The following is a 10,324-nucleotide window of genomic DNA, read 5'->3' on the forward strand; positions in this document are numbered from 1 at the left end:
CTGGGGAGAAATTCTTGCCTAAATTTGGATCAATAGATTCAACTGAGATCTATGTGATCAACGGTCATGCTAGGTTTGGTCATGCACGACCTATCGTCAATTATAGAACATCGGACTCACATGCATCTCGTGCACGGAGTAATAGCTCATGAGGAAATGGAAAAGTCTTCTTCTAATTCCTTGTAAATTTTTAAAACTTTTCCATTTAGGTTGGTTGGTATGTTCTAGGAAGTCCTTTAAATGCAATATTTTAAAATTCATCTATAGTAGACCTAAAAAAAAAAAAAATAAAATTTTCCAAATAAAAATAAAATAAAAAGAGGGGTTTGACCTTAGGGCTTTTACAAAGGGTGGTGGTTGTTATCATGTGAAAAGAGATACGACTTGACTCTGTTCCGCCAATTATGACCACGCTCGCTCCCGCCCGCTATCAAATTCGTGATCCCTAGAAAGCAAATCCAGCTCCTAGGTTAACAGTTCTCCCATTCCTCTATTTCGGTAGGCGCTGTAATATTACCTAAGACATGTTTTATTTAAACTTCTCATATTTTGTAGTTCTTAAGATTTGATTACTCAATAAAACGATTAGAAAAGATTTTTGGGACTCGTAATATTTCATATTAGATCAAATCGATAAACTCATATTACATATCTTGGCACCCTTCTTAATGAGCAATTTACCTTTAAAAAATGAGGTTTTATCAATGGGTAGTCAAGCCTAAAATCGCTCCATACAGAGAGTATAAATTTTTTCATATAAATTTGATCAAGCTTGGGCGGGCCAAAATGGGTCAAATAAAGTCTGAGAACATTTTCGTTTGTCCAAGTCAACCCATCTTGCCTTTCACTCCGGTCAGGTCTAAAACGGTCTAATTAAGACTTCAATCGTTTCATAAAAAATAACCTTTTGAAAATATTTTTAGGATTTTTTGGCATTTGATTGACGGAATATGAACTGGTAAGCATTTTCCACCAACAAAATTTTTCTAAAATATGGGAAAATGTTTTTCACTTTTTAGTGAAAACATTTTCCATCCTCTTTCTTTACTTCTAAACCAAGTTTTTTTTTTTTTCACTCAACACCTTTGCCTTTTTTTTTCTTTTATAAAAAATTCATTTTAAAATTCATTTTTAATTTTTAATTTTTAATTTTTTCTTCTTTGATTGGTCGCCCACCATGGCTGGTCGAAGCCACGATGGCTAGCAACTAACTACGGCGAGCTCAAGCCTCACCACAAGCCGACAAAGCTCGAGCTCACTAGATTCCAATGAGGACGAGCATCTCCTCACCCAGGTGAGCCCGACAACCTCTAGTGAGCTCGGGCCTTGCTAGATCCAGCAAGCTAGCAAGGCTCAAGCCTCACCTATCTCGCTGGATTTGGTGAGGCTAGAGCTTGCTAGCCTTGGGCGAGGAGCTTTGTCAACCTGTAGTGAGACTTGAGCTAGCCTGTGGCCAGTCATTGTGGCTGAGGAAGAAGAAGAAAAAGAGAAAGAAAAGAAAAAAACTTAAAATTGATTTAAAAAGATAAAATAATAAAAAAATTATTGAAAATGAAGGAATACATTTTCTTTATTGAAGGAAAATATTTTCCACTTTATTTTTAGATTTCAATTGAACATCAGAAAATATTGTCATTTTTCTAAAAGAAATATTTCGTAGAAAACATTTTCCAAAATGTTATATTTTTTTGTGAAATGAATAGAGCCTAAAATTAACTTGAAAGGCCATTGTAATTTGCCCAATATTGAAATTTCCATGAGAACAACCTTGTAAATGCACTAAGACAATCTTGGCAATAGACATTGTTTGTGATCTCAAAAAGTTTAAATAACAATAAAGAAAAAAAAAACAATTCTTTTTATGACCATCTCTAGAGTCTTCTTTTCTTTTAATTTTTTTCCAATTAGCTTTTTTAAATGATATTACTACCTAAAAACCGACCGGGAGGGGGGGGGGGGGCACTTGCAAGGGCCTTTGAGAATGGAGGGATGGACCATGTTGGGGAGAACTCGGGTACAATAATTCACCACAGCCAAATGCAATCTAGGATCAATTTTTCCCAGAAACTAAATCAAATAAAATTCTCTTAACTTCCAACAACAACCAGTAATGTATAGCCTCACAATATGCAAATATAATGCTAAAATAATAAGTAGACAAAGCAAATAACGACACTAATGATTTAACGTAGAAAATCCAATGCGGGAAAAACCACGGACCACCCAAAAACATCCACTAATCACCAAGAATAGTATGATACACAAAGTATTCTTCTCTAATCACACACTAGAGGTTCAATATTAACTTTATAATAATCATTTTCTCACCACATAGGTAGATAAATAAGTTTGGAGCAAAAAAACATTAACTAGAGAATTTGGAGATGGTTCTTGACGAACAAAAATCATCAACTTGTAGCCCTCGATCTCACGAACAACATACTGAAATTTGAGCCCATTCCATCAATATTTGGCCTTCGAACCAGAGTCACAAAGTTGCAGCCCTCTTCTTTCTTCTCTTCCCCCTTGCTTCTGCAGTTTTTGTTTTCTCTCTCTTCTCTTCACTTTTTGGACACACATGCACGATCACCACTTCCACTTCTTTTTGTTCTTTTCTTTTTTCTTTTTTTTCTTTTATTTAATGCTAGATAGGCTCCATATGAAGGTGGACCCAGCCAACAAACCAAGAGTGATTTCCCAATAGGAACAACCGGTGGTGTTGGACTTTTTCCTGCTTCGTCACATTTACACGTTGCTTTCCACGTTTTTAATAAGTTAGGGATTTTTTTGTGATTAAAAAATTATTTTATGTAAATTTATCATATGTATGTCAATTTAGGATGTTTCATGGTATTAATCATTTTCTTTCACTAGATTAATTTGAGCCTTGATTTTTATTTTTATTTTTAAATGTGAATCAACATATGTAAATTGTTCCTAATTCAAATGAGTCTTCTTCTTTGTGTGCTCCATGTAACTCCTGCCATGAGGTGTCATGACTTGAAATACTAAGTTCAATTTCATTTTGGTCAAACAATGTACGTCTGTCGTTTCCCTAGTTCATGTAAGGATGTAATACTCACAGAGGAACGTAAACACACCTAGCTTTATAAGAATATTCATTCTGCACAACATGTGTAACATAACAAGTACTCAAAAAGAAAACTCAATCTTGTACAATTCAAACACGAACTGCTCGAAGTTTTCCAATTCAATCTCTAGTTCTCGATGGCATCATCACAACTCCGGCATCCCCAATTCATGCTCAAGTTCAATCTCATGCAGTGAATTGAGCTGTGAGGGATGGAAGGCGGACCTGGTCCTGGAGGAGAAGCCGATGGTGGTCAAGCTCGAGAATGAGACCGGTACCCCGCTGGTCAGGACTCGGGCAACTCCATCAGTGGCTTGTTCAGGTTCTGGACCACCTTTTGAATCCTTGGCCTAAACGCAGAGTATAGGTGCAGCCAAGCAATACCTACTATCAATGCCCCCTTCACTTGCTCCTCCTCAGATTGGCCTCCCATTTTCCCATCCACGCACTCCAAGAGTGAGCCTCCTTAGTAGAGACTCCACATATTATCCACCAAGCTGTTCTCTTCCATGATTCCCTTTGACCTCCTCCCACACACCACCTCCAAGACCACCATCCCAAAGCTATACATGGCCGGCTCCAGCGTGGCCTTCCCTGTGTATGCCACCTCCGAGACCAGGTACCTGGGGTGCCCACAAGAATGGTAGTGACTGAGGCGTCGTTCTGGAGCAGCCTTGCGAGACCAAAGTCACCCAAGTAGGCATTGTACTTGGAGTCCATCATGACGTTGTTGGGCTTGACGTCTTGGTGGACCACGGGGTTCCCGCATTCTTCATGGAGGTAGAGCAACGTTGATGCCAGGCCAGTCAGATCTTGTATTGGGTCTCCCAGCCGAGGGACTACTTGCCAATAAAGCGGTCCAAGCTACCGTTAGCCATGTATTGGTAGACTAGTAGAAGTTGTTCCCCCTCGTTGCACCAATGTTGGAGCTATACTATGTTCATGTGCCTCATCCTTCCAATGGTGCATATCTCTACCAAATACTTTCTTTCTCCTATTGAATTTGAGGTTGAAAAATTACCCTAAAGTTAATTGGCAAATAGTGAAATCGAGAACTTCTTCACACAGGATCTTCGCAGTTGTGGTGACTAGTGATGAATATGAACAAAAGCGAAATACAGAATTGCTCCAGCACCATATTTACGTGATGTTTAGATCTTATTGACAGGACCATGTTCAAGAAAATGTGCTAAAAGGATGTGATACAAGTATGGAAGCAGACCTTGTTTTGAGGTTGCTGAGATCTTTTTCACGGCTACTTCAACCGGTGTGACATCCCGATTTTCCAATTCTGGTTTCAATTAAATAAGTCGGGCATTTCATCTTCGCGTCTATAGCTTTCTTCTCTGAGTTGGCCACTCACGAGATAACTAGTCTATCAGGTGAAGCCGTTAAGGAATCTAAACGCAATAGACTTGAGAATTCGACCAGGAAACGACTGCTCGACCGTACTAATCTGCAAGGGTCATTACGGCACGGACCGATTAGAGACCGGGGATAGGTCGATTCAACGAGATATGTAATTTAGTGTGGGTGATTCCACCTAATTGCACAATTCTTGTTGATCGGCACTAGACCGATTTCTCTATCGTTTTGGTACCCTGTGTCCGTATTTGAAACCTCGAGATTTCTACGACAATCAAGAGTCGCCAATGTGTCGAAGATGCACTTTGTGGCTTGAAAATAATCAACCACATGTCAATTGCACGAAAATTCCTAAAAGCTACCCGGTAGATTAGGACGCGCTAAAGTCGCGCCGGATTGAATTTAACCGTGAAATTGAACCCGATTACGAAATTGGAAGTTCTGTCAAGTCACAATTCATTTTAGGAATGTCGACTCATCTCTTAGAAGATTTTTCTACAAACCAAGATTTTTGGCGGAAAAAGCAAAGTAATGCCGTTTTTGTTCGGGATTGTCAAGGGCCATTTTTAATCGAATCTTCGGGATGCAAGTTGGATCATTTGATGGGAAATGTCATGAGAAGGCCGAGGACACATGGGTTGATTTAATTGAGCTTCAATTGGATGGAATTGATTGGAATTGATTAAATTGAATGGATTGAATGGGGGAATGTCCAAAATTCGTATGCCCATGGGACACCACATTTTGCACCTATTGGAAGCTTGTAGAGGAAGATTGGAGGAGAGAGAGTGGCTGAGGTCATGTGATGTCATGGTGGGGGCAAAGCCAATGAGAAGATGGCAAGTGTTGAGCTCCTTGCCGCCCATTTCCTCCCCCCATCTTCATCTTCTTCCTTTATTCAAGGCTTTCTCCATTGTTGTTGAAGGAAAAGCTCAAGCAAAACCAGAGGAAACCGAGCTCACCAGCCCTCCATCGTCGCATGCCCGGAAGGCCATCGTCGGCCGTTTTCCTCCTTGTTTTCCCTCGTTCCAGTTTCTGCTCCAGCCGACCTTTCGCCAAAGATTCCGAGTAAAAGTTAACTTCCCGGTTGAATCAGAAAACGAGCCACCCATCTCCGCGAAGAAGACATCCAGCCCGTTCCGGAGCACCTCGCCGCTCGCCGGAACGATTCTCCGGTCGTCCCGTACGGCCGCCTGAAGCGCCGCTCGCCGGACCGTCTGGTTCGCCCGGTTCCGCCTGTTTCGCGTTTTCTTGCTGTTTCTCCCCTTTCCGACCCTTCCTTTGCCCATCCCAACCTCCTACAAGATCCCCAAGACCCCCGGGAGCCATTGGTTGCCAACCACCCGCTTGCCGGAGCTCCGATCGGCCCGTTTTCGCCGTTGAAGTTGCTGGTTTCTTCTCTGCAGTTCAGTCCAGATCAGAAGCAGAAGACAGCAAGGTTTTGGAGACTTCGAGGCCCGTTTTCAGTGTCTTCCCGGCCTCCGTTGGTGTCGCCGCTTTGGGGTTTATCGACCGCCTTGGCGTCGCCTTCGCCGTGGACTCGCCGGAATGTTAACCGGTGAGTTTATCCTCTAAACCTTGCTTAGCAAGTTAATCATGCTTAAGGGGTGTTTAGATTAGTCTAATTAGGTTTAGGTGGTTATATTAGATTATTTTAATGTAAATTAGATTAGTTGTATGATTAGTTTAATGGATGTTTAATTAGGGCTAATTGTATGTTTAAATTAGTGTAATCTAGTTTAAGCCCTAATTAATTATTTTTAATTAAATAATTATTTCGAATTTTTAAATATTATTTTATTATTTTATATTATTATAATATATTATTTAATTATTTAATTTTCGGAATTAAATTTAATTATTTAATAATTTCGAAAATTATGCGGGATGGCGGTCGTTAGAATTTCGCGATCGCGCGGTGCGGTCGGTTTGTGTTAATTGTATGTTTAAATTGAGAAATTGAGTGATTGATGATTATGGTTAATAATTCCAAAAGTGTGGAATTGTGTGAAATTTATGAAGTTGTGGTATTTAACTTGAAAATACCCGGTGTTAGCTTTTAGCACCGTAATTGGTTTGTGTGACCAGTTTGAATCGATTGGATTGATTGATTGATTGAATTGAGATATGAATTGGTTTATATATATGTATCAGCTTGGGCGAGCAAGGCGAGCAATTATGATATACACATATACATATATATATATATATATATTATGGCGGCTTACGGTGAGCTAAGATCGTTTTATCGGCTTGTGCGAGCACGATCTATATATATATCGGCTTGTGAGAGCAATGATCGTTTATCGGCTTGTGAGAGCAACGATCCATATATCGGCTTGTGCGAGCTATCATCTATGTATATATCGGCTTGTGCGAGCTACCATCTATATCGGCTTGTGAGAGCATTGCATCCATTTCAGCTTGTGCGAGCCATAATTGTATTGATGGATGAATAGATGGTATGGTTTAATAGATGATATGAATTGATAGATATGTGGATCGTATGATATCAATTGGATTGATGAATTGATAGACCGATGGGTATGTCGGTAGTTTCAGCTTGTGCGAGCATTGTTTGAATATGAATTGTCTTGACATGCGGGAAGGGGGCGAGGCGAGGTAAGCCTCTATCCTATTTGTGTGGCTAGAGCGCCCTGAGGCGTATTTTCTTCCTAATTGAGTTTTAGATGGTAGGACTCGGCCGAGACGTAGTCTCATCCCGGTTGTGGGATAATATTTCAGGTCCCTAGATGGCGGACCCCGGTCGTGGAGGACCGGAAGTCGTCGAGAGTTCGGAAGGTGGAGGTGAAGAATCGGCGAACGTGTCGACAAGTTGGTCATTAGGACAGTTCCCTAGTTGTTGAGCTTTTATCTTTTTGTAGACAATCTAGTGTTGTATATAAACCTATGTGTTTATAAGAAAAGCTTGTTTGGTTGTGATTGATTGATCCTTTTCTATCCCAAGTTTAATGTTGTCGGGGATTTGTTTATCTTCCGCATGCGTAATAAAAATGAATGGGTCGGCGACGTGTCCTGGGAAGTCGCATTTCTATCGACCAGAGTGGGATGTTCGCGCACTCGGAGGATCGGGGCGTGACATCCCCGTTTAAGTGGTATCAGAGCGGGTCTGTGTTTGGAGTGATAAGGTGCGATTGTTTATGGGATAGTTAGTAGGAATGGCTTTTAATTCATGCTGGTGCATGTTTCTGATAGTTGTTTTGTAAATTGATTGGTGATGATCACTCAAATTCTAATCTAGGATTAGAATTGAGAAACAGGTTTCTGTAAAGATCCTGTAGTTGAGTGATCGGGAGCAGAGGACTCCTAGAGAGAACCTTTAGACCAGTTACTCGGGGTGGTATGCCGACAGGGATCGGTACCCGAGGTGGTCGTGGTGAAGCACTGGCTTAGACCAGCGCGTGTGTGAGAGTACCGCTGTAGGTCGGTACTAGTGTAGCAACACCGAGCGATCCTAAGTTCAATGGGATCGTTCAGGCGCTAGTGTTCCTTGGAAGCTTGTTGAGTCAGTAAGCTCAGGACCGAGCCGCCGCTGTTGCCGCTGTTGCTACCGCCGCCAGTGTTGTAACCGTTGTTGTTGTCGTGCCTGTTGAGGTCCAGCATGGAAATGTGATCTGGGAGCAAGCCGTTGCATCCGAGTCGAGGTTCGAAATAAGTAAAGATGGAAACCGGTTTGGGAAGAGTCTATGATTGGGGAAAAGTATCCCATTTCCGTCCAAATGGAAATGTGGGATGGTCAGGTCAGCAATGAATCAGAATGGAGTGTCGTGCTGACGGAAGCCGACATGGATTAGCCCCATGTCCTGGTAAGACGGGTGCTTGTTCTGTGAGTAACCAACAGGGTTACCTAACCAGAAATGGTCTTAGAAAGCCGATGGGACAGATTGAAAGGAATGCGCCATAGAACGCATAGTGGGGTTTTTGGAACAGACCTTCAGTACAAGAAAGAGTGCATGCTGTCACCTGACAGGAGATAGGACTCACTGATTGTGTGTCAAGTTTGAGAAAAGAAGTGTGAGTCAGCCTGGTGACCAAGTGCAATGGGAGCATGCTTTGAATGTGGCCAGCATGGCCATTGGGCTAGGAACTGTCCATGTAAGTCCAAGAGGACTCGAGCATCGCTACCGCCGACATGACGCCACTAGGATGGCGAAAGGAATAGGAATGGATTGACTATGCATCGATCAAGGGAAGAATGTTTTGAGGAGTTATTATCAGAGTAGCGCAGCAGGATTTTGAGTGAAAGTTGTGAAGTTTCCGTTGTTGTAATAAAGTAAAATGAAGATGAATCTCTGACTATAGTTGTACCTGAGGGGTTTGCTTATATATGACCTGGGAGTCATTTATAAAAAAAGATTTGGCTCGAGGAGCTTTCTGCTGTTATGAATTGTGGCAATGATGTAATTCAGTTTGTTCAGTTAAAGTACAGAAGTTTTGATTTACCGGAAGTCAAAAAGGACCTTCGATCCTGTTGTTCGTCACTGAAGACGACCTGGTTTATGGATGTAGGTTGCCTAATCTATATGGCAACTATAGTGGATGCGACAGTTGAAAGACCAAGTAAGGAGAACTTAGTCGTGGTACATAAGTTTTCTGAGGTGTTTCCTGAAGAGTTGCCAGGTCTACCGCCAGAGAGAGAGAGATCGAGTTTGTGATTGAGTTAGCACCCGGGATAGAGCCAATCCCTAAGGCTCCTTGCCGAATGGCTTTATCTGAGTTGAAAGAACTGAATGTGGAGATGCAGGAATTGTTAGATAAGGGATTTTTACTTTCCAGTGCATCACCTTGGTTTGTAAAGAAGAAGGATGGTTTGTTGTGTTTGTGCATTGATATTCTCCAAGATCGACTTGAGGACAGGGTATCATCAATTGAGGATTTGAAGAAAGACATACCGAATTTAGTGTCTCGTACTTGATATGGCAATTGTGAGTTCACTGCATTATTGTTCGGTTTGACGAACCCTTCAGCTGTTTGTATGGATTTGATGTACATAGTGTTCATTGGATACTTGGATCAGTCTGTGATCATGTTCATTGAAGTTATCCTAGTGTGTTCAAAGAGTGCTAAGGAGCACGAGAGACATTTGAGGATGATACTTCAGACCTTGAGGACTCTGGAATTTTACAATAAGTTTAGCAGATGCGAGTTTTGGATGACTCGTGTTGCGTTCCTAAGTCACGTGATTTCAGGTGAAGAAATCTCCGTGGACCCCGTCCAAGATTGAAGCAGTGATCAGTTGGCTGAGATTGACTATAGTGAAAGAGATCAGAAGTTTTCCAGGTTTAGCAGAGTATTACAGAAGGTTTATGGAAGGGTTTTCAGCTTTAGCATCACCGTTGACTCGACTACTAAAGAAAGAAAAGAAGTTCATGTGGACAGACAAGTGCGAGCGTAGTTTCCAAGAGCTTAAGCAGAAGTTGACTACCGCACCTGTGCTGACCATTCCATCTGGTCTTGGAGGTTACGAGATCTACAATGGTGTGTCATTTAGAGGATTGGGTTGCGTGCTGATGCAGCATGGCAAGGTTGTTGCATACTCGTCCCGTCAGTTGAGACCTCGTGAACGGAATTACAAATGCATAACTTGGAACCGCAGTAATAATTTTCGCTCTGAAGATTTAGAAATATTGTTGGTGTGAAGAAAGACTCCAGATCTTCGCTGACCGTTAAAGTCTCAAAGTATTAATTTTCTCAGAAGAAATTGAATATGAGATAGCGTTGCGAACCAGATCTTTTGAAGGACTAGGATGGTGGTATCTGGTATCACCTTGGAAGGATGAAAGAAGTCATAATGCATTGAGTCGAGAGTCTTCATTTGTGCATATGCTGGTTAAGGTATGGACCTTA

The sequence above is a fragment of the Eucalyptus grandis genome, chromosome 10 (assembly GCF_016545825.1).
Source record: "Eucalyptus grandis isolate ANBG69807.140 chromosome 10, ASM1654582v1, whole genome shotgun sequence".
NCBI lineage: Eukaryota > Viridiplantae > Streptophyta > Magnoliopsida > Myrtales > Myrtaceae > Eucalyptus > Eucalyptus grandis.